The sequence below is a fragment of the Leptonychotes weddellii genome, chromosome 4 (assembly GCF_054177405.1).
Source record: "Leptonychotes weddellii isolate Sample4059 chromosome 4, ASM5417740v2, whole genome shotgun sequence".
Classification (NCBI taxonomy): Eukaryota; Metazoa; Chordata; class Mammalia; order Carnivora; family Phocidae; genus Leptonychotes; species Leptonychotes weddellii.
Window position 1 is genome coordinate 143,631,371 of NC_138372.1, and position 26,816 is coordinate 143,658,186.

At 36.3% G+C, this 26,816-nt stretch overlaps 1 protein-coding gene across 3 annotated transcripts in view; it reads right to left on the reverse strand.

Moving 5' to 3' along the window:
* ANGPT1 (angiopoietin 1) overlaps positions 1-26,816 on the reverse strand; it is a 244,865-nt gene that overhangs the window by 217,139 nt on the left and 910 nt on the right. The window lies entirely within an intron of this gene.

Below are 26,816 nucleotides of genomic sequence, written 5' to 3' on the forward strand. Positions count from 1 at the left end.
TTTTTTTGATGGCTGCATAATATTCCATTGTACATATATACCACATCTTCTTTATCCATTCATCTCTTGATGGACATCTTGGTTCTTTCCATAGTTTGACTATTGTGGACATTGCTGCTATAAACACTGGGGTGCACATACCCCTTCGGATCACTACATTTGTATCTTTGGGGTAAATACCCAATAGTGCAATTGCTGGGTCATAGGGTAGCTCTATTTTCAACTTTTTGAGGAATCTCCATACTGTTCCAGAGTGGCTGCACCAGCTTGCATTCCCACCAACAGTGTAGGAGGGTTCCCCTTTCATACTGAGATTTTTCTGATATTTTTGACATGATTAGACAGGGGTTATATGCTTCAAGGAGGTAAAGTTACTCTCTTTTCTCCCTTTCAACACTGCACTCCTTAGAAAGAAGACACTCTACGCAGCCTATGCTTAAGGAGTTGGGAGTTATACTCCATGTCCTTTAGGGCTGAGCATCTATATAAATTATTTTAAATTCTTCTGCACAAGAAATTTGTTCACTGGGACTTGAACAAGGGAATCTTAAACCAATCCTCATCTTATTACTAACAAACCATGTAGCCCTTAGAAAATCACTTAGTTTTGTTGGGTACGGTTTATAAAGAAAACATTAAAAATTTAAAGAATAGTTGTAGTTTATTAAACATATGCTATATACAGACTTTATTAGGTACTTAGTGAATTTTGTCTCATATCATCACTATAACAACCTAATGAAGAAAGCTTTCCTATTCTTATTTCATAGATGCAGAAGTTTGAAGCTCAGAGAGGTAAAATACCCTGCCCAATTCACACCCACAATCTGTCAAATACTGAAAGCTAAATTATGTACATGTATACAAGCACACACATACACACAAACACACACATGTATAGGCATTATGCATTATGAAATAACACCTTCCCATATATAACAAAGGCAGGAAGCATGTCAAAGACTCTGGTTTGTCTTCTTTCAAGAAGAGAAGACTTGGCTAATTAGAGATTTCTAATTCTAATTTTCCCCATTCACTTTCCATCATAAAGAATATAAATGACTTCTGTATCCCCCCTACCACTAGAACTGGTCATCACCTGGTTCGAGGTGTCCAATTCTCTAGGGGTTTCACACATTTGAGTGAATAAGATGCCATGATATAAAGTCATATGATTGTAAGAGGAGCGTGTGTTTTTAAGAGGATGTCAATTTCCTAGTGAGCATATTTTATTTCTAGGCACAAATATGCATTTGCTTAACTATCCACGTGTTCCATGTTACAAGACCATTATTCTTGCTCAGCAAACATGGAATTTCTATGTTTTTACAGAACCGGATTTCTATTCAAACATTTTATCTGAAATTTGCATGACCACCAGGGCACACATATTCCTAATATTAACCAGGAATCTGTGTCTACAAAGTCATGAAATGTATCATAAGCCATGATCTACTTGGTAAATGCTGAAGAGCATGTCACATTTCATTATTACAAAATGCACATTCTTACAAATATATAATGACCCACTTGAAAACACAAAGTTGTTTTCAACTCTGAGTGGATTCTTCACTGAAATGGTTAATGCCTTTATTTTCAAAATTGAACCATGAAGTTTTATTTTTTCAGTGGGATTCACTTAATTTGCAAGGATCAAACAGACTTAGAAGAATTCAATCATTCCTTTATGTAAGTGTGTATATAACACAAATAGAATAGTGCAGTATATATCCAGCCTGATAGTACAAATGTATTTTTAACAGTGGTTGGAAGCTTCAATGTAAAGCTCATTAACCTTAGACCTAATGAGTAATTCGATTCAATTCCCTAACACATTCTGTACTATAAAACCTGTAAATGCGTGGGGTACACCAAGGAATGGAAGACAGACTGGGGCTCTTTACGTCTACCTGAATTATGAAATCTTAAAGCACCCGAGGATCTTCCTATCCTCCTCTCATTTGAGAAGATGGAAGTGGAGTCCATCTTGTCTTACATAGTATTTTAGAATAACTCTTTTTTTTAATTTTATTATGTTATGTTAACCACCATACATTACATCTTTAGTTTTTGATGTAGTGTTCCATGATTTGTTGTTTGCGTAAAACACCCAGTGCCCCATTCAGCACGTGCCCTCTTTAATACCCATCACCAGGCTAACCCATCCCCCCAACCCCTTCGCCTCTAGAACCCTCAGTTTCTCAAAGTCCATAGTCTCTTATCGTTCATCTCCCCCTCCGATTCCCCCCTTCATTTTTCCTTTCCTACTATCTTCTTTTTTTTTTTTTAACATATAATGTATTATTTGTTTCAGAGGTATAGGTCTGTGATTCAACAGTCTTACACAATTCACAGCGCTCACCATAGCACATACCCGCCCCAATGTCTATCACCCAGCCACCCCAACCCTCCCACCCCCCACCACTCTAGCAACCCTCAGAATTACTCTTAAAGTCATCTGAAGTTAACAGCTCCATATGGCACAAATACGGAAACATTTTTGGTCATAATTTAACACTATTTCCACAATACTTATTGCCTGAATAAAGCATCCTTGTAATGTCCCCAGTTCTAAAATGTCAGTATTATCTTTGATGATGACTTCTGTTTTGTTTTTATTTACCTAAGTGCTATTATGGTTTTCCCCTCACAGTTTCACCTGTTACCTAATTCTCTAGCTGCTTTCCTCAGCCTTTCATCTGTTTACCTTATCACCCTATTACTTTAGCCAAGTATTAGAGCTGTGCAGGCCATTCTCCCTGCAAACCCAACTCTGGTCATTCATCCTTTGATAAAGCTAGCGCAAAATCCAAAACCATTTTCTCACCATTATTACCGTTTATGTCCTTTAAAAATTTGACAGTAAGAATATTACTCAGCCATCAGAAAGGATGAATACCCACCATTCGCATCGACATGGATGGAACTGGAGGGCAGTATGCTAAGTGAAATAAGCCGAGCAGATAAAGACAATTACCATATGGTTTCACTCACATGTGAAACATAAGGAATAGAGCAGAGGACCACAGGGGAAAGCAGAGAAAACTGAATGGGAAGAAATCAGAGAGGGAGACAAACCATGAGAGACTCTGGACTCTGGGAAACAAAGTGAGGGTTACAGAAGGGAGAGTGCTGGGGGGATGGGGTAACTGGGTGATGGGTATTAAGAAGGGCATGTGTTGGGATGAGCAGTGGGTGTTACATGCAACTAGTGAATCATTGAACATTATATCAAAAACTTCTGATGTACTATATGTTGGCTAAGTGAACATAATGAAAAAAAATAAAGTAACTGCATCTTAAGAATGAAAAAGAAGAAAGAAAGAAAGAAAGAAAGAAAGAAAGAAAGAAAGAAAAAGAAAGAAAGAAAGAAAGAAAGAAAGAAAGAGAAGAAAGAACGAAAGAAAACCTTCAAATATCAAAAAAAGTATTATGATTAATCACTAGTATCTTGCAACAGGAATTTGAATATAACAAAGATGTAAAATTACAGGCCAAATAGTACAGGTCTCATAAAATAAACTGCTATGGATCAACTTAAAAAAAAATTTGGCAGTAAGTTTCTATTATTTTGTTAATCACCTTTCCTATCAAATTCCATTGCTTAAGAGTGAGTCCCAGTGTCACAATACTTATCATACCTACTTATTAATAAGTATCACACCTACTTATTAATTTATCCCTTCAAACATCCATCTTAACATCCAATCATTTATTTAATACTATATGGAGTATGGGGCAGGAGAGATGCAAGGAATTTGCTGCAGCATAGAATCCACAAAGTTAAGGAAGAAAATAAATCATGATAGTGTAATACAACTTCTAGGATTTAGATATGGCTAGAACATAGCAAACCATGGAGAAAACATGAGAGATGAGACTAAAGGCCAGTTTAAGTAAGGTATGGTGTTTGAACCTCAATATGAGGGTACTTTGGGACCACTAATGCATTTTAACTAGAAGAATGGCATGAATGGGTTTTGACTTTTGGAAAAAGCTCTGGTTGCCCAATGCAGCTTGCACCAGGATAGATATTAAGATCTTGCAAAGTAATTTCATACATACCATGCCATATAATTATAACTTCTTTAATCTCTCTTTCATATGCCTTTCTGCTCTCATTGTTACATCAAATCCTGGAACATTTAATCCTGAGTTTATATCCTACAAACCTAGGTCACCCATTCACCTTCTGTTTTATAACTTATCTTTCTATAAATAAAATTCTTTAAAATATATTTCTTCCTTTGAATAAAAAAGGACTACCTGAACCCAATTTCTATGTGTAATTCACCATTTTCAGAGCTTTCAACATCAATTTATCCACAAAAGTAGAGAAAAGGGAAGAAAGAAGAGAAAACTGGTAAGAAATGAATAAATGACCACTATATGAAGAAAGTGGATTCAGAAATGGGTCTTATATAGGAAGGTAGCTGCTTGGTGGGAGGGGGGAGTATGTGAAGTTACTGAAATCCTGGTCCAAACATTTCTTCTAGATTTCTTTTACCTACTGATTTTGTTACTATTTCTAAAGGCTCATCCATATTTATCTTGCCCTGGGAACAGTTATTTTGAAAACTGATGTGAATTTTAACATGGTTAATTTCCCAACATCTCTACTTCACTTGACCTCAGTCTAGATATACCCATATTTCTTTAAAAAATAAAGTTTACATTACTTTGATTATAAAAGTGGCACATGTTCATACTGCACAATAAATACAATGGGCATAAAGGAGAAAATAAAAAATATTCAACTGCACCATTCAAAAGGAATCACTGTGAATGTTTTGGATGTGTTTCCTGTCCATGGTTTTTATGCATATACTTACAAATATACAACCACCTCTCCACCACCCACACTCATCACACAAAGTCAGAGCTGTAATATATGTAGTTTTTCTAAAATTAGAACAATGACATATCTATGTACAGAGTTGCAAGGATCAAATAAACTAGTATTTTTAAATTGTTCCAGGTGTGGTACATACTACATGCTCAAAATATTAGCTAATACTTTCATTGTTATAATTATTCAGGTATACATACATTTTCACTCAACATTTTGTGGGAATTTTCTCTTGTCAAAAAACATTTTTAACAGATGCAGTCGTGGTGTCACTGAAGGCATGGGTTTTCATCAGAGAATCCTAGATTGAAGTGTCTGCTGGTTCTACTATTTACTGCTTGTGGGAGATTATGCATGGTTTCCTCATTTGAAGTTGTAGATAATATTTTGTATCTTTCAGAATTTTTTTAGGGTTAGAGATCATGGGTGCAAGGTATCATAGTAAATACCAAATAAATAATAATATTTGTTTCCAGTGTTCCTGCTATGATAGCTGCAATGAATATGTTCATATATATTACTTTTTACTTCTTTTGAATTATTTCCTTGGGAATGATTCCCAGAAGTAGGATTACTGAGTCAAAGTTTATAAAAAAAATATTTATGTTCTTTATATTTACTGTTATGTTGTTTTCCAATAAGTTTCAACCAATATATAATGTAATAAGCAAAGCACTTTGTATATTTAAAGAATGTTCCCATACCTGTGTCATTCAAATCCACATCCTTTGCTCATCAGTTAAGAAGGGGAGAATCTGGGATGGATTTTATTGCAGGAATTCCAAACCACTGGGAATTGAACAGATGCTGCTAACTCATTTTACATTTGGGAGACCACCAGTCAGCCATGCTCAATAACAGCTTTCAGAAACATCTGGATTTAAACTTACAGCCTAAACATGACAGGTTAAGTAGTAAATAGTTATAAAATAGCTTCATGCCTTGATTCTCAAAAATCTGAATTCACTGAGATTTTTACAAATTTTAAATGATAGAAAAACTGCAAATAATGTAAGCATTAAGACTCACATAAACTATACAGTATAGCATTTTGGTATTACGGACGTCTGTTCGACTTGGAGTTTAGGAAGGCTCAGAGGATTTTTACAAATTCTATTTTGAAGGTAAGAAAAATCCTTACTAATAACTATTTTACTCAAAGGAGCACAAAGATATATGCAGTCTTCAAGTTATATTTATTGAATCTTAATTTATGTGAACCTGAAATACCTTATAAGAATAGAGAAAGGTAGTAAAAATTTTGGTTTAAAAACCAACACTTATGGGGCGCCTGGGTGGCTCAGTCGTTAAGCGTCTGCCTTCGGCTCAGGTCATGGTTCCAGGGTCCTGGGATCGAGCCCCGCATCAGGCTCCCTGCTCCGCCGGAAGCCTGCTTCTCCCTCTCCCACTCCCCCTGCTTGTGTTCCCTCTCTCGCTGTGTCTCTCTCTCTGTCAAATAAATAAATAAAATCTTAAAAAAAAGAAAAAAAACACTTATGACATTCTACCCATATCATGAGCCTTACTGAAATGTGAGCTTCTGGAAGGCAGAATTCATGTCTAATGTATTGTTCTTCAAGGACTACCATAGTAATAAGTACCACAGTAAACCCTTGCATGTATGCCTATGGAAATGGGGGCTATTCGAGTCATGATTGTTGCATTAATATATTACCTCCAAATTGAGTGGCTTGTAACAACCATTCCATTATGCTCATTAGGCTCACAGACTCTATGGGTCAGGATTTCAGACAAGGCACACTGGGAATGGGCTGTTTCTGCTCCATGATGCCTGGGACTTTAACTCCACATCTGGACGTAATGTGAGTGAATGGGGGTTGGAATCATCTGAAGGCTCATTCACTCACTGTCTACAGCCTGAGCTGGAATGACTCAAAAATAGGGATTTGTTAGACAGAGAACCTACACGTGGCCTCTCTTTGTGGCTTGACTTCCTCACAACATGGTGACCTCAAGGTAGATGGACTTTGAATAAGGCAGCTCAGGGCTCCAAGCATGAGTATTGTAATGAACAACATGGAAACTTAATTGCCTTTTATGACTCAGCCAGATTCAAAGAGAAGGGAATTCTTTATGGCATAATGACATGCAGACACGATACTATTTATGACATAATACTATATATACATATAATGCTATTATAACCATCTTTGGAAAATACAACCAATAATTACCTTCTGGTCTTGTTTTAACTTTAACTTCTACTCTTTCCACCATGTTAAATTTAAAAATTGTATTTTCTTTGCATAGTTTTAGTACCCAGACATGGTGGGGATTTTTTTCATTTCTAAATTTAAAAACTATGTGTGATTTTTCAAACTACACCTTCCTAAAAGATTCTGATACACCCCACTGGATGGACAGGTAGAACTGGTATGCCCTCCTAATAGAAAATTACCTCCTTGCCATTGATTTCTCTATTGCCCAGTAATCAGAAAAGAACCAAGCACATATTAATCTCGTTTCCATAGAGGATATTTTATATTTGAACAGAAGAGAAATTCTCAAATTCTCAAAATATTTGGTAAATTACTTAAGTGCAAGCAATTTGTCTTATAGAGTTTATTTGAATTTTTTAGTTGCCTCTGATATATTTTTGGCCATGACTTGCAAAGTTAGATACAGAAGAAGGCATTTCAAAATAGTAGAAGAATATACAGGGATATTTTATGCTTAAGATAATTAATTTCCATAGTGATCTTTTCTCTTATAAACTCCACAGGTTTAATTTGTGAACTCAAAGTATGTAAGCTTGAGTCCCATATGAAACATGATGATCACAAAATAAAGAATTTCCCTTTCTCTCTGACATGGAGCCCTCTCAGCTCCTATATATATGGTCAGTCCTCAGTTAAGAGCTTTTTTTGAGTGCTGAGTGTGGGATTTCCACTTCCACTTTCAACTTTTATCATTTATTGGAATCAAAGTCTTCTTAGTTCATTAGTTTATCTTGACTGTCAGGAAGAGATAATGACAGTTCTACTTTCACAGTGTTTATTAATTTTCTGTTCTTTTTTTCTAAACATAAACCTGGGATCAATGCTTACTTTTATATTCTGAACAACTAAACTAAAATAAATACACATATGACATATGGTCATTTTCCAAAAAAATATTACAAACAGGACCTAATTCATTAATATTAAAGTGTTAAACAATCTCCTTTATTGACTATATTTTATTCCTATTTGGTCTTTAACTGAAAGAAATATAGCCTAGCCCTACAATGTAGTGTTTCAGATAAACTAGCTTAAAATGTTACCTTTATTTGTATATTCATATCTGGGTAACATCAATTGAGGCAGTTTGTGTAAGCAACTCACTTATTTGAAAAAATATAAAAACAACAATTAGTTATTTGCATCTGACGTATTTTTACAATTAAATAAAATTTTGAGTCCAGTCAGGAATAATGCTAGGAAGTAGTTTTCCTAAGAATAGTAACTTTCTTAAAGCAATTCTCATTCATGTTTGGCAAATTATTCCAGTATCTAAAGCAGGTTATTTATTCTGAATATATTCTCCAAAAACTTAGAGGAAAACATCATTTATTTGAACCTCTTCCCTACTCTCTGTCAATCAAAAGCTTGTTTTAATTTGTGAAAGAAAAGTGAAAGAGGCATGAACAATAAAGAGCTTTAGATTTAGATACTCAGAATGCCTGGGTTCAAATTCTACATCTGTCTCAAAGTAAATGTATAATTTTTAAAAAATCATTTTATTTCATTGGTCCTCTGTTTATCTACAAAATGGATATGATAATACCTACTATTTATAAAAATGTGCTTATCTGTATGGATGATGATATTGCTTAATGAAGGTAGACTTATTAATACCCTATTTATTACTAAGCACCTTTCTTAATATAGAATGTCATTTTCATACTTGCTTTGCTGACAGAATATCTGATATCCATTGTCCTCTTTGCAGATAAATTGATTTATTCCATACACAAAGCAATAGTAATTTCATTGGCAGGGAATGTGATTGTGCTAAATGGATGAGATAAATCACATCCTAATCATGTGTCCACATAAAGTACCAACTATACCAGTAAATATAGGAGGTCAATTCCCAGCTTCTATTAATATTTATTTGCTATTAACACTAATCTTTCAGACCATTTCACTGACCAAAAGTTGCCCCTAAATAATCTGAGCACCACAGCATGCATTTATTTATGTATACATCCTGCCGGTAGCTATGGGGCACCTGTAACATTGATCTGCCACACGGTGCTGATTGTCAGCATTCCATGGAAAACTCAGGTCACGCAAGTAGATACACACTGATTTTTTTTTTTCTCCTTAATGTGTTTTAATCCATCCTACTATGTGAAGGTTGATGAAAAGCATACCTGAATTCTACTTTGCCCCCATTCTATTTTTTTCTTTTCTTTTTTTTTAATTTAAATTCAGTTAGCCAACATATAGTACATCATTAGTTTCAGATGTAGAGTTCAGTAAGTAATTCATCGTTTGCATATAAAACCCAGTGCTCATCATATCACATGCCCTCCTGAAGGCCCATTACCCAATTACCCCCCCCACCTCCCCTCCAGCAACCCTCAGTTTGTTTCCTATACTTAAGAGTCTCTCATGGTTTTTCTCCCTCTCTGATGACTTCCCATCCAGTTTCCCTCCTTTCCCCTATGATCCTCTGCGCTGTTTCTTATAGTCCACATATGAGTAAAACCATATGATGATTGTCTTTCTCTGATTGACTTATTTCGCTCAGTATAATATCCTCCAGTTCCATTCACGTCGATGTAAATAGCAAGTATTCATCCTTTCTGATGGCTGAGTAATATTCTGTTCCATATATACCACATCTTCTGTATCCATTCATCTGTCGATGGACATCTGGGCTCTTTCCACAGTTTGGCTATTGTGAACATTGCTGCTATAAACATTAGGGTGCAGGTGCCCCTTCGGATCGCTACACTTGTAGTAGTACAATTGCTGAGTATTGGATAGCTCTGTTTTTAACTTCTTGAGGAACCTCCATACTGTTTTCCAGAGTGGCTGTACCAGCTTGCAGTCCCACCAATGCTGTAATAGAGTTCCCCTTTCTCTGCATCCTTGCAAACATTTGTTGTTTCCTGACTTGTTAATTTTAGCCATTCTAACTGGTATGAGGTGATGTCTCATTGAGGTTTTGATTTGGATTTCTCTGATGCCAAGAGATGTGGAGAATTTTTTCATGTGTCTGTTGGCCATTTGGATGTCTTCTTTGAAGAAATGTCTGTTCATGTCTTCTGCCCATTTCTTGACTGGATTATTTGTTTTTTGGGTGTTGAGTTTTTAAGTTCTTTATATACCTTGGATACTAGCCCTTTATCTGATATGTCATTTGCATATATCTTCTCCCATTCCATAGGTTGCCTTTTAGTTTTGTTGACTGTTCCCTTTGCTGTGCAGAAGCTTTTTATCTTAATGAAGTCCCAACAGTTCATTTTTGCTTTTGTTTCCCTTGCCTTTGGAGACATGTCTAGCAACAAGTTGCTGTAGCCGAGGTCAAAGAGGTTGCTGCCTGTGTTCTCCTCTAAAATTTTGATGGATTCCTGTCTCACATTTAGGTCTTTCATCCATTTTGAGTTTATCTTTGTGTATGGTGTAAGAAAATGGCCCAGTTTCATTCTTCTACATGTGGCTGTCCAATCTTCCCAGCACCATTTATTGAAGAGACTGTCCTTTTTCCATTGGATATTCTCTCCCTCTTTGTAGAAGATTGGTTGACCACAGAGTTGAGGGTGCATTTCTGGGTTCTCTATTCTGTTCCATTGATCTATGTGTCTGTTTTTGCACCCAGTACCATACTGTCTTGAGGATTACAGCTTTGTAATATAGCTTGAAGTCTGTCATTGTGATGCCACCAGCTTTAGTTTCCTTTTTCAAGATTCCTCTGGCTATTTGGGGTTTTTTCTGGTTCATACAAATTTTAGGATTATTTGTTCCAGCTCTGTGAAAAATATCAATGGTATTTTGATAGGGATTGCACTGAATGTGTAGACTGCTCTGGATAGCATAGATATTTTAACAATATTTACTCCTCCCATCTAAGAGCATGGAATGTTTTTCCATTTCTTGGTGTCTTCCTCAATATCTTTCATAAGTGTTCTGTAGTTTTTAGAGTACAGATCTTTTACCGCTTTGGTTAGGTTTATTCCTAGGTATCTTAATGGGTTTTAGTATAGCTGTCAATGGGATTGATTCCTTAATTTCTCTTTCTTCTGTCTCATTGTTTGCATATAGAAATGCAACTGATTTCTGTGCATTGATTTTATATCCTGCCACTTTGCTGAATTCCTGCATGAGTTCTAACAATTTTGGGGTGGAGTCTTTGGGGTTTTCCACATAAAGTATCATTTCATTTGTGAAGAGTGAGAGTTTGACTTCTTCTTTGCCAATCTGAATGTCTTTTATTTCTTTTTTGTTGTCTGACTGCTGAAGCTAGGACTTCTAGTACTATGTTGAACAACAGTGGTGAAAGTGGGCATCCCTGTCGTATTCCTGACCTTAGGGAAAAAGCTCTGTTTTTCCCCATTGAGAATGATATTCACTGTGGGCTTTTCGTATATGGCTTTTATGATACTGAGGTATGTTCCCTCTATCCCTACATTTTGGACAGTTTTAATCAAGAAAGGATGCTGCACTTTGTCAAATGCTTTTTCTGCAACAATTGAGAGGATTATATGGTTTTTGTCCTTTCTTTTACTAATGTGATGTATCACATTGATTGATTTGTGAATGTTGAACCACCCTTGCAGCTCCAGAATAAATCTCACTTGCTTATGGAGAATAATCCTTCTTATATACTGTTGGATCCTATTGCCTAGTATCTTCGTGAGAATGATGGCATCCGTGTTCATCAGGGATATTGGTCTGTAATTCTCCTTTTTGGTGGAGTCTTTGTCTGGTTTTGGGATCAAGGTAATGCTGGCCTCACAGAACGAGTTTGGAAGTTTTCCTTCCATTTCTATTTTTTTAAACAGCTTCAGAAGAATAGGTATTATTTCTTCTTTAAATGTTTGGTAGAATTCCCCTGGGAAGCCATCCAGCCCTGAAGTCTCTGTTGGGAGATTTTTGATTACTCCTTCAATTTTCTTGCTGGTTATGACTATATTCAGGTTTTCTATATCTTCCTGTTTCAGTTTTGGTAGTTTATAAGTTTCTAGGACTACATCCATTTCTTCCAGATTGTCTAATTTGTTGGCATACAATTGCTCATAATATGTTCTTAAAATTGTTTGTATTTCCTTGGTTTTGGTCGTGATCTCTCCTCTTTCATTCATGATTTTATTAATTTGGGTCCTGTCTCTTTTCCTTTTGATAAGTCTGGCTAGGGGTTTATCAATCTTGTTCATTCTTTCAAAGAACCACCTTCTAGTTTCATTGATCTTTTCTACTGTTCTTTTGGTTTCTAGTTCATTGATTTATGCTCTATCTTTATTATTTCTCTTCTCATGCTTGGTTTAGGCTTTATTTGCTGTTCTTTCTCTAGCTCCTTTAGGTGTAAGGTCAACTTGTGTATTTGAGACTTTTCTAATTTTTTGAGAAAGGTTTGTATTGCTATGTACTTCCCTCTTAGGGCTGCTTTGCCACATCCCAAAGGTTTTGAACTGTTGTGTTTTCATTTTCATTTGTTTCCATGATTTTTTAAAATTCTTCTTTAATTTCCTGGTTGGCCCATTCATTCTTTAGTAGGATGCTCTTTAACCTCCAAGTATTTGAGTTCCTTCTAAATTTCCTCTTATGATTGAGTTCAAGTTTCAAAGCACTGTGTAGTCTGAAAATATGCAAGGGATAATCCCAATCTTTTGGTACCAGTTGAGACCTGATTTGTGACCCAGTATGTGATCTACTCTGGAGAATGTTCCATGTTCACTTGAGAAGAATGTGTATTCTTTTGCTTTAGGATGGAATGCTCTGTATATATCTGTGAAGTCCATCTGATCCAGTGTGTCATTCAAAGCCCTTGTTTCCTTGTTGATCTTCGGCTTATATGATCTGTCCATTGCTGTGAGTAGGGTGTTGAAGTCCCCTTCTATTATTGTATTATTATCAATGTGTTTCTTTAATTTTGTTATTAATTGGTTTATATAATTGGCTGCTCCCATGTTAGGAGCATAAATATTTATAACTGTTAGATCTTCTTATTGGATAGACCCTTAAAGAATGATATACTGTCCCTCTTCATCTCTTACTGCAGTCTTTGGTTTAAAATATAATTTGTCTGATATACAAGGATTGCTACCCTAGCTTTCTTTTGAGGTCCATTAGCATGATGAATGGTTCTCCTCCCCCTCACTTCCAATCTGGAGGTGTCTGGTTCTAAAATGAGTCTCTTGTAGACAGCATATGGATGGGTCTTGTTTTTTTATCCAATCGGATACCCTGTGTCTTTTGATTGAGCATTTAGCCCATTTACGTTCAGAGTAATTTTTGAAAGATATGAATTTAGTGTCATTGTATTACATGTAAAGTCCCTGTTTCTGTATATTGTCTCTGTTTCTCTCTGGTCTATGTTACTTTTGGGTTCTCTTTTCACTTACAGGATCCCCTTTAATATTTTTTGCAGGGCTAGTTTAGTGATCACAAATTCTTTTAGTTTTTTCTTTTTTTTGTCCTGGAAGCTCTTTATCTCTCCTTCCATTCTGATTGACAGTCTTGCTCAACAAAGTATTCTTGGCTGCATGTTTTTCTCTATTAGTACCCTGAATATATCATGCCAGCCCTTTCTGACCTGAAATTTGCAAGCCCTTTATCTCTGAAATTTGCAAGCCTCACTATTATATGTCGGGGTGTTGATCTATGTTTATTAATTTTTAGGGGGGTTCTCTTTACCTCCTGGACTTGAATCCCTGTTTCCTTCCCCAGATTAGGGAAGTTCTCATCTATGATTTGCTCAAATATACCTTCTGGCCCCCTCTCTTTCTTCTTCCTCTGGGACCCCAGTAATTCTAATATTGTTTTGCTTTATGGTGTCTCTAATTTCTCAAAGCCTCCCCTCATGGTCCATTAGTTGTTTTTTCTCTTTTCTTCAGCTTCCTTCCCTTCCATCATCTTGTCTTCTATATCACTGGCTCTCTCTTCTGCCTCATTTACCCTACCTATTAGAGCATCCATTTTAGACTGCATCTCAGTTAAAGCATTTTTTAAATTTTGGCTTGATTAAATTTTATTTCTGCACTAAGAGATTCTCTAGTGTCTTTTATGCTTTTTTCAACCCCAGCTAGTAACTTTATAATCATTATCCTGAATTCCAGCTCTGAAATTTTACTTATATCCATATCAATTCTGTGGCAGAGAGTATTACCTCTGGCTCTGTCTTTTGTTGTGAATTCCTCCTTCTAGTCATTTTGCCCAGAGAAGAATAGAAAAACGAGAGAACAAAATCAAAAATATCAACCATGACCCAAGTGAAATACACACTAGACAAATCTGAATAGTTCAGAAACCAAAAAAGAAAAGAAAAAGAAAAAAGGGGTGGGGGGGATATAATCTCATAGGTGTACAAAACAGGGTGATCCACTTGGTCCTGGGTATATTTTAGTCTGTTTGTTTGAAGACACTGAATCCCAAAATTGTAAAGAAAGCAAAACTTACATATATACATATATATATATGTGAAAGGAAGCCAAAAGTGAAGAATATATCTATAAAATGTACGTGTAAAAATGAAAATTAAAAAAAGACTTAAAAACAAAGAGTTGATAAAATAAGAAACTAGATGAGAAGAAAAAAACAAGAAAAGAAAAAGAAAATTTTAAACTGAAAGACTAAAGACTCATGTGAAAAAAACCTCTAATTCTATATACCATTTCCCCTTAGTGCGGGAGTTTTTCGATTCTGAGTGATCTATAAACTTGGTATTCACCTGAAGATCCCACTGGGCTTCTGGGGAGGGACCTGTTGCACTGATCCTCAGGTGTCTTTGCCTGGATGATGTTGCACCGCCCCTTGCCAGGGGGCCAGGCTCAGTGTAAGCTGCTTTGGGTTGTTCTATGTGGCTTTTGTTCCCTGAAGGCTTTTTGCCCCGCTTTAGAGGATGGAAAAAAAAAAAGTAAAAAATGGCAGCCCCCAGATTTCTAGACCCAGAGCTGAATGATCTCAGCCCCCACTCTTTAGTGCACCCTCAGGGAAAGGCAGTCAATCCCTTTCATGTGTGCCAAACTCTGCAGACTCCTGCGGTGCACACCTGCACCTATCCCCCCAGGGGAGGGAGGGGGGTCTCCCTTCGGCCCTGTTGATCACTGAGCCCCTGCTTGGGGAGCGTTTACCCAATTGTACACACACGCAAGCCACTCCTCCTGAGGGAAGGAGCTGGATCTCGCAGCAGCTGTCCCTTGCTGGGCCCCCACTTGGAGAGCAGTCTCCAGATCCTGCCAGGGTTCACGGTTTATGGAAACACCTAGCTGAGAGCCTACTCCTGAGCTCACTAATTGTAGCCTGCTTCCCTGTTCCAATGCTTAGGAACTCTGCCGCAGTCAGGCACCCCCATTCTTTCTGTGACCCTGGGGATCCTGAGACTACACTGTCCCACATGGGATTCTGCCCCACTTCACCACCTGAACACCTTTCAAGCAGGGATGTCCCTCACAGGAGCAGACTTCTAAAAGTTCCAATTTTGTGCTCTGGGGCTATATCACTTTTCGGTAGCCAGCTTATGGTTTATCTTCCAATATATCCCCTCAGATTCATGTCTCTGCATCTCCTACCTTGCAAAAAGTGGTTGCTTTTCTATTTATAGAATTGCAGCAATTCTCTTCCTAGAGCTCAGGTTAAATTCACAGGTGTTCAGAATGATTTAACAGATATCTAGCTGAATTGAAGGGACCAGATGAAACGAGGGTCCCCTACTTTTCATCCATCTTCCCTTCCTCTGCACCCATCCTATTTTGTCCTCTCTCTTCTTTGGGACTCCATGAAAAAGAATGGCCAGAGGGAAATTAGGTAGCCTGGAGTCTTTCTACCTTATGCAGTTGATCGTTATGGGCTACAAATGCTACCACCCTCCAAGCCCAGGCATCTGAGTGGTCAGGCCTCCAAGATTCAGAAAAAAGTGGAGAACCATCACAGTTCTCTGTGAGTAGCAGTGTTATGGCATTGGACCAAAATACCAGAAATATTTTAATTAATAGGGACAATGATAAATAAAATAGGAAGTGAGATAAGAGGTCATTGCCTTAGAAAACAAGGCTTTTCTTCTCATTTTTACAACTCTCTTGAATGACCCACAAAAGAAAGGGCATGCAAATAATATTTTAAGTTCCAGGATGTGCTTTTGCTTTTCCAAGAAGGAGTGCCCACAGATAAATCTAAGAGGGAGGTCATTAAATTGAACAGAGGATATTCAGAATAGGCGGCTTCACCCCATGTAAAGCAATTGTAAGCCTTTTTTTGTGTTTTAAAACTTTTTAGATAAATAGTCAGATTCAATTAAGCTCTGTAACTTCAAGAGCTGGTGCTTCTAAGGAGAGAGGCAGTAGGGACTACAGATGTGGGATTCCTGGTCTGCTAACAGACCTGTGGGGGGGCAGAGAGAATTGGGCTATTGTGCTTCAATCAGCAGCATCACTACACGTCACAGTCAATTTAACCATGGAGCTTTAGAATTAGGATGTGGACAAATGACTGAAATAGTACTTGAGAAAGGGGCAAACATATTTAGTATGAAAGAATTAAGGGTTTAGGTGGAAAGACTACTACAGAAAAATATTTTAAAACAGACTTAAGGTTTGAAGATTGACAAGAGGAGCCACAGTAAAAGTTGCCGTAGCTAATCCAATAGTTGGTTAAGAGCATAGGTCATGGAGCCAAACTACCTGGAATTGCATGCTGGCCCCACTACTTAGCCACCAAGTAATCCTGGGCAAGTTACTTCCTTTCTCTGTGCCTCAACTTCCTAATTTGACGTGTGGGAAAAATTATAATACTATCTACCTCACAACGGCTTTTGAAAGTATTCAATAGATTAATACATGTAAAGTGCTTCCAAATGGCCTGATAGTTGGTAAAAGGGTTCAACATTTAACTATTACTATAACCCAGAACTACCCCCAAGGAGTAATTAATATTTACTTAACATTTACTATGTTACAGAACTTACGCAAAGTAATTTATGTGAATCATCTTTACTCTTAGCAATCACCTTATAATAACGATACCCTAGGTATCGTTATTACCTCGATTTGACTGGTAATGAAAGTGAGGCACAGAGAAGTTAAGAAACTTGCCCCCAAGGTCACACAGCAACGAAGTGGTGCTTTCAAGATTCAAATTAAGGCAGTCTGGCTTTAGGTACAGCACACTTCATCACTGTGTAACTGTCTGTCTGACATAGAAAACAGTGGACACAAACAATGCATTTACTATCTATTTCAGTGGGTTTAGACTTCTCAACAACAGGGACTGTAGTGGATTCATCACTGCCTCCCAGTACCTAGCAGACTACCTTGTGCATATTTGATTAGATAACTGGCAAACTGGCTGTCTGTGTTAATGGCAGGTGCTTAGTTCCGTGACTCACGACTGTATCCTAAAATTCCATGACAGAACTCACTGCCATCTCTTATGGAGCAGTCCTCCAGACACTGCTTATGGTCCCATGACCCCTCACTGTGTCCCCTGCCCCCAATAAAGGGACAGTCACCACTGGTCACCTTGTTCATTCACCCTCCCTTTTGCCCATCCTCTTTCTTGCACTTCCACTCCATGGTCACTGGTACAAGGAGGATCACATAGAACTTTACTAAAAACAATACCAGAGGACAGAAGAGTAATGAAAAGGAGAGGCAGGCCAGGAATGAGTTCCTTTGAGTCCTTTTGTCTTTCCTGCTCTAAGGACTGCCTCACTATGTCTCTTTTCTGGTATTCAAGTCTCAGAAGTCTCCCACTACAGAATGGGAAATAGGCATTTGAAAAAAGCAGGCCATTGGTCAGAAAAAATTATTAGGACTTTTATTTCTAACATAAAAAGAAAGTTAATAATAAATTCATATAAGGCTTGACTTTGGAGCCCTCATTCAGTATATCAAACAACCGTGTATTACTCATCTCCTAAAGAAAGAGTAAAAGCTCCACAGAGTTAATAGAACTGAAGGTGGGCCTTCACGTGATTGTCCTCTCTCAGAACATTGTGATACACTGCAGCTTAGGTGTGTTTGGAAAGTTTGGTTTTATCTAGTCTTAACTAAATTAACCTTTGCAGTCGGGATAAATGCCTTAAAAAATACTAAATAATCTTACTTGTATTTTATTAATATTTCAGCACAAATGAATAAGAAAATGGCAATTCTAAAATTCCTATTTCTGGTGTCATAATCCAGAAATAAAAACAAAGACGAGCTAAGTAGACAGAACAAGAATCACTGAAAATTTTGGAAATACGTAAATGCCTACTTAAAATTCAAATTTCCTGGGGTGCCTGGGTGGCACAGTCAATTAAACATCCAACTCTTGGTTTTGGTTCAGGTCGTGATCTCAGGGTCATAAGATGCAGCCCCACATCAGGCTCCACGCTCAGTACGGAGTCTGCCTGAGATTCTCTCTTCCTCTCCCTTTGCCCCTCCCATTCATTCTCTCTCTCTCTAAAATAAATAAATAAATCTTAAAAAATAAATAAAATAAAATTTATATTTCCTTTCACTATTCTTAACAATGAATTCTGTTCTAAGTGAATATGGTAGCTTGAGATATTAGGTATTATCAATGTAATTCATGTCCCTAAATTTAAAATAAAGAAATACAAACTACTATGCAATTGGATAATTTAGAAAATAGGTAAGTTATACAATTTGCCACTAATTGTCTAAGAGTTGTCTATTATCTTAACATATTTTGGTCATGTTAAGTATGGGTGGGCCTCAACATTCTGAGAGTCTAGAACAACCTGTACTTTTGTAACTTACACATTAACATTCTTAAACTACTTTGTATATGGCAGATTTGGACATTTTTACATCAACTTGCCAAAAAATATTCAAGCATTATGATTCTTCCTGTCTGCCAGTAGATTGGTTTTGACAGCTTTACTTACCTAACAGTTGTAGCCATTCTGAAACTATATTCCTTTGAACATATAGGGTCTCCTGAGGAATGCCTCTGGGAGAGGGGTTCAGGGAGAGGGTCCCGGCAGCACCCCTCTCCAGTTCTCCTCTAACCCTTCCATTTGCATCTAGATCACATATCAAGCTTCTACCTAATAATTTGCTTGGAAATAGGGTTCCATTGCTAAGAAATATTTAGACTTCATCAGTTCATTTGTTCAAAAATATTAAACCTTCACTATATTATTAACATTTTAAAGTTATATTCAACTTATTCAATAATTCACTTATTCAATAAATATTAAAACTACTGCTTATTATAGTTCTATTATTATTTAAAAACCTAGTAAAATTGAAAAACAAAGAGAAGACTGGTGATTTAGTAATAAGGATAAAATTCTCATGTCTTATATCTATGAACTTGAGATAAGGTGGATGCAAGGTCTGCTGGTTACAGCAAATCTTTAGCTATAATAAATATCTACTGGATTTTAATCTAGTCAATATATATTAACAGTGAAGACAGGAACAGTGTTAAAATGTTTTACAAAATCAGGGGACTATCTCTAAAGCTTTGGAAGTGAAATATAGAGTTTTAAAATATTTATCCATTCTCTGGGAATGGAAACCTCTAATAATCTTTGGGTCTAGTATTATGATTCAACTCATTCAGCTTTCATGATCCTAATGAGTTAAGCTAGACATGTAACTAAATTTTAAAATACATTATCTTTCAAAAATATTACCAACAATTCCACAGAAATATATAGTAAGCTTACCTATTTGATACCAGTGAGTTTGATGGCTTCCTTGTATATATTCCAGTTTCAAGATATTCACATCTTACTTGCACTTTACTGATATTTCAGCTACTGATTTTCTTTAGATACAGCTTGATACTTATGTTAATTTGCATGCTCTTTTAATAGTTCAATACAAACTTAGGAACTACATGCCAATGAAGACCTATAATCTGTAACGTGGTCATGTAGCATATATTTATAAGTAACACTTATTACATTGATTTTACTCTATATTCTCTAATACTTCCTGCCAAATAGGTATATGCTCAAATATGTTATTGATTACATTATTAGCTACCAGTAGCATTATGTCTGGCTTTATATGTTTTACACCACTTTCTCTGTTAAAGATTACCTTTTCATATGTTTGAAGGAAGAAATCAGATCATTTGGATAGGTATCTAAGACCAAACAAGTCTGAAAACCTCTCACTCCTAATATTTCTGTGTAAGAATTAGAGAAAAGTATTTAAGCACAAAGTCTCAAAATATAAAGAAAAGATAATCCATGGAGTGCTTCATTCTTTAGAAACCTCTTTGATAAGGGAGGGGGCATATCTTTTGTACACTTTGTAAAGAGATTTAAACACTAAGAAGCCCTCCCTCCCTCAGACATGGGGCCAGAACCAAAGAGGGTTTGGAACTTCCAAACTTCACAGCAAACGATAATCTTGTATTGGAACAAAAGGCAAGAATGACTCAGAATGTAATTAGGGTTGTGCATCTAAGCAAATGGTATTAAGAAAAAGAAAAGAAGACAAGGTCCAGGAAAAGGATGCTAATGTTTCCACACAGAGACAAGGCCATGGCAGAATGAAAACAAAACCTCCTTAATTAGCAAATGATAGCATAGGGGCTGATCAACCTCTGCACATTGTGGCTGAACACCCACTTGTTGCTCCTCCCCTCTCATCATCTACACAAATGAGAATACTTGTAATGTTTCTATCTAAAGCAAATGATAGAAGGAGGAAAGGTTTCTAAATAGATTGAATGTAAGAGGCTGTGCTGAAGCCCCACTTCTATGAAAACAGAATGACTCTGATGTTTTGTCAACATTCCTGCTGATGCCACAACCAACAGGTTGAGACACGTACATAAAGCAAAGGACCCTGGCACCCAGACTTGGTAAACACAGAGGCTAATGATCTGTACTGTTATTCAGGTGCTTTTTCTTTTCTAACATGTATTTGCTTTTGGAATATTTCTCTGTCCACATAATGATGGGCAGGGGAAAGAAAAGACATGAAATTTCCCTGCCTGTACTCCTCTAAAATGTCACCTCACAGCATGTCCCCGATACCAAGCCAAGAAATGGCTTACTCAGGCTTTTAGCCAACTGGCATGAACCTGAAGATTACTTGACCTCCTGGAGGGCGATCTTTTTCCCACACAATAAACCTCACAATTTACCTTGCAATGATCCCAATATTAATACCATATTCCTTTTGTGATATAGAACAGAGATCAGAAAACTTTTTCTGTCAAGGGCTGGATATTAAAGTTTAGGATCTGTGGGCCATTTGATCTCTGTTACAACCCCTTAATTCTGCCTTTATAGGAAGAAAGCAACTATAGACACTACATAAACAAATGGGTGTGACTCTGTTCAATAAAACTTTATTTACAAACACACAGACAATACATTAAGGAATGGATGTGGTTGTATTTCAATAAAACTTTATTTACAAACACAGGTGGCTGGAAGGATTTAGCTCAAGGGCCATATTTGCTGATCCTTGATATAGAGAAAGAAACTCAGAAGATTAAAATTTCTCCTATTACATAGTTAGATAGGTAACACATGGAATATAGTTGAGTCTCATTTTCATATGTATATTTAATTATAGTCCAAATCTACTCATGGAATTCATTCACTTCTCTATTCATTAAAAAAGAAAAAAGTATTCCTTTCAACTATGTTCTAGGTATTGTCCCAGAAAAGTAGATCTGCTATCAAAAATAACAAATAAAATAATAAATAAAAACTAGTGAAGAAGACAGGCACAATCTCTACCTCATAGAGTGCAGGGTCTGGGAGAATATATTTTGCGAATATTTACCGAGGTTCTACTAAGTGTCATGCATTCTTCTAGGAGTAAGATACACTACAGGGAACAAGACAGACAACGACCTCTTATGGCATTTATTCTCAGTAGATGGAGAAAGAATAAATAATGCGACAAACAATAAGCAATAAAAGGTCACATGGTGGTAAATGCCACAAAGAAATAATACAGTATTATATGACAAAATGTCATTTAGCAGAATGCAGGAAGGTGGAAGGTAATAGTACTCAGACAAGACTTTCCAGAAAGATGTCTTCTGAGCAAAGACCTGAATGAAAAGAAAGAGCCATCTATACCAAGCTCTGGAGGAAGAATTTTCCTAGATAAGTGAACAGCACATAAAGCCCCTGCGACAGAAATAAGCTGGTCTGTTGTAGAAATAACAAAAAGGCTAATGTCATTTTAGTAACTGGAATAAGGGAAGGTGATAAATCTAGAGAGGAGTGGGGGGGTGGGGCGCAGATCATCTAGGGCCTCATGGTAAGGAATGTGGATTTTAGTCTTACATAATGAAAAACTGTAGGAAAATTTTAAGGAAAACAATGATACATTCTTAGTTCAGATTACATTGAACAAATAATTACATATGAGATGAGTGCTACTTAAAAAGAGCTTAATGTGAAATGGCACAGTCAGGGGTAAAGAAGGGCTGCAATCACCCATAGCAAAGGGCCTACTTGCCCTGATCTGCCAATGTAGACCATTTGGGGAGAGGCTTGCTCCTTCTTACAGAGAAATCCAAAGAGTGTTGTAACTCCAACTGCCCAACTTCTAGGGCCCAGAAAGATTATTCTGCCTTTTGATTCTAAAATACAACAAGCAAAAAATAACACCTAACTATTCACTGACAAGTTAATACAGGGGTATTAACTAAAGAGTTCCTATTTGGCTTGAAAACCAAGGGTTAATCTCAAATGAACTTGGTAGGGACATTTCTATAACTGGATTTAAAAGGCAATTATTCCTTTCACCTTTCTTGGCAACTGCCATATTTTTCTACCTCTGTGTATAAATCATATATGCATATTTTCTTCTAGTGACTAATATTTAAAAACATATTTATCAATTGTCTGCTCTTTTCCACACATTCAGGAAGCCTTCTCCCCCCAATATGTGCAAATAAAACATAGAACATCCTCTCTGCTTTATTTTGCATGATCAACAGTCCCCAAAACAATGCACAGATGGGAAATCATTTCCAGTTACTTATATTCACATATGCACATATTATATGTAAATATGTGTCATTATTACTTGTGGTAAATTGTTACCTACTGGCCTGGAAGTACAAAATTATTTTTCCTCCCAAAGGAACGTCTAGCTGACCCTCAAGTAATCTATCACAAAGGATTCAAGCAAATTTTAGCATCTAAAAGCAGTTACAAGGTCTCCTAATTTTCATTATTTTATCCCAGCACCACACAGTTGAGCACCTGATGTCTTTTATTTTTATAGTATGATGATAACAGAGATATTGTTCAAACACTCAGTAAACATTTCAGATACATATGGATAAAGAAACATTCACTACACTCGAGGGGACTCATAGTCTGAGTGGAAAAACAGGCCTCAAAACAAATAATGAAAGTGACAACAACCACATAACATGGAAGTGCAGTGTGAACATGATACATGCAACTTTATTATAACACTGGAGAGCTCAACCTGGGAGGGGAAGTGGAATGCAGGTATATTTCCTAGAGAAACTGACAACAAAGCTGACTCTTAAAGAATAATTAAATGGACAAGGTAGAGTGAATGCAGAAGTTTGAGATCCTAGATCACTGGCTAAGTACAATTTGGATAATTAACCACCACCTACCTTAGATCCAATATCGTTTTGATTAATATCAGGACAAAAGTAATTAATTATAGGATGTAGTACTTGCCTAAATGATAACACACCATCTATTTAGGGAGGTAAATTGTATATCCAAAACAAACTGCTAATAGTACATGGTAAAGTATAGACTATAACATGTAAACAATGCATCTCTTTGTTCATTCAACAGATATTTATTGTCTATCTGCTATGGACTATATACTGCTTAAGGCCCTGGGCATATGGCAACAGACAAACACACAAGGTCACTGGTCTCATGGAGGTCACATTCTAGTGGATATTAATATAGGTTAATATCTGTATACATGAATTGTAAAAAGATCATCATAATTCTCTGAAATAAATAGAGGATGTTAGTCAAAAAATGCTGTCAATAGAAACATTTAGCCAAGTGTTTCAAGTAAAAATTTTTCATCCTTTAGAATATTCTGGATGGCAATTCAGAACACATTTTCTACTAATAATCATCAGCTCATCAATTTTAGCTAGTGTAAAATATTTACAGTAGATAGACCTCTGTTGTCTGTTACAGGGCACGTTTTTTGACTCTATACTTTCAACAACAACAAAAAGACATCATTTGGCAAAGGCAAAAGACTTTCTAAGCATTGCCTCAAATTCTAGAATTTATATGATTAAATCTGAGTATTTAAATATACATATTTTTGAATTTCTGGGATACAGGAGAAAGAAAATATTAACTCAAGAAGCACGGGATGTAAAGTAGACATTAAACACTAGACATTTCTCTTTTATAGAAAGGTAGAAAGGAATCACAAGAAAGTGGCAAAGACACAAAAGCCATTTGTATTTCTTGTTATTATCCCAAGACCTGGTCCCTCTCAGGTATTGGGTTTGATTTACTAATAATTCTGAAAAGAACTATATGATTGAAGAGAGTCAAATGCAGACATACAGCCTAGGTGTTCTACCTAATTAAATGGTGATTTTTGAGCATATTATTAATATTGCTCTTCCCCATCTGATAAGTGAGAATAATGCTATCAACCTAACTCACAATTGGTGTTAATTCACAGGTTACTATGCAAAGTTGATCTCCTTGAATGAAATCCATCATATCAAAAGATAAGTTCCATAATAATTTCAACACTTACGGTGGCCAACACATCATCTGCTCCTTTGCACACCTTACTTCTCATCTTATTTAGTTGCAAGACCAGAAAAGTTGAGAAATGAGATTTGAGAGTGTAAATCTCATAAGGTGACTTTTAGTGAAGTCAGTGTCTTGTGAAGAATATCTGTTAAAGAATCCAGTTTACCAAACTTCATGGAAGGTATCAGATTAACATAAACTATCATCTAGCAGCATCTAGCATTGATAACACACATCCTGCATCAAAAACTTTCCTGATAGTGATGCCATGAACTGCATAATAATCACCATGCTTTGATTAATTATTTTGCTGAATGGATGAATTAATTGCATTTACACTGCTAGCCTCAGTTTCTGCAGTGCATTGCTTTTTATCCTAACACAACTATTCGGAATTAAAATAGAAGTAGTACAATTTGCAGCAGTAAGCATACCAAATAGTTACAGTAAAAAGATTTCCATTTGAATTATCAAAATAAATACAAGAAATTTAGAACCTAAAGTAAAAAAAAAAACCTCTAATTAAAGGAAACTTGGGAGAGCTTTTTAGCAAGTTCTTTGCTGAAAGAATCTATTTGGTTTCTTGATCCTCCTACCAATCGCATTAACAATGACAAAAGATATGCAAATTTAAACAGACAATAGTCAAGCCAAACTGCTCTGACTCAAACCAACAGGGACATTTTCAGCATATAATCAGCTAGAATCACGTTAGCAAGGGTCAATGTAACCAAAGAACATTTGCATAGTTATGCTTGGCTATAATCTGAAAACTATGCCATAATCATTGACCAAGAACAATGTAAACAAAAATCAAATTTATTTCACACAATAAATTAACATATGAAACATGTGCATGACATAAGCCCAACAGAATCATGTATTTACCCTATCACTGCTGAATAATTGCATAGCAACAAAAAAATATGCATTACTATGCTTGAGTCACCATTTTAACTGTATGTTTTAAGTAAACAAAATATTATATTTTTGGTAGAATAGCTCACTCAGGACAATTTGGGACTAAATTTCCCTCCCCAGCCCCTTCAAAGAACTCAGACTAATTTACGATTGAAATCTCATTAAAAACTATATGGATGGTATATTGAGAAGAGTAAAAAACTGTTTAACCAAATTAATTTGTTTACTGTGAAAATAAATTTTGCCAAAGAAAAAACAGATATCCTATTATAAACTGCTGCTATAATTAGTGCCTGAAATTTAAAGTATAATTATCAAACGGCTTCAGGATTCCGTTTGCTTTCTATTCTTCTGCCCCTATTGATCTTTTTCACCTGTAGTCTACAATAGCAAGATTAACTACAATTCCGGGTTTAGAAACTCTGAATCTATGGAGTTTCAGTTAACTTGTCAAATAAAATATCAGTGATCTTAGTTCAGTCCCTAGCGGACAAAAGTAGAATAACTGTTACTTGGCATGATTGAGCAGGCAGTGTTGGAAGTGAGCGTGACAACACAGGGGGGGAAAAAATAGAGCATTTGTCCTCTCCTTATCTTCTTAAAGGGTTTGCTCTGTTAACAGACTAACTTAAAGGAGACTGGACTGACTACGTTCCTACCTATATGCACCAAATGGATTTTTAGCAAAGATCCGTGGGAGAGAAGAATTTTCACAAATGTGACATTGCCACTCTTCCACAGACGTAGTTGAATACATTTATCTGCTGTTTACCTGTTACTCAACTAAACAGACAGCAAAGAAAGAAGGAACTGCAGAAAGTGTGTTCATAATTTAATAGACATTTTCAACAAAAACTTTTAAATGATTTATAGAGAAAAACTGAATAAAATGCTCATTTTGATTTTTATAAATGGGTTTTAACTGCATACTCGACATTAACATTCATCTGGATACTTAAGACTCCCACATGACACTGTTGGTGACTACAATGTCCTGAAAAAGGAGGTATTTCAGGAAGATAGCAAAGCCCATGTTGTGCTCAGCTCAAATCTGCAGGTGCATGTCTTTGGCAACAGCAACCACCAGCTCAATCTCTCCTTCCACACCAGGCAAACAACCTCTTCCTGAAGAGTTCACATTAAAATT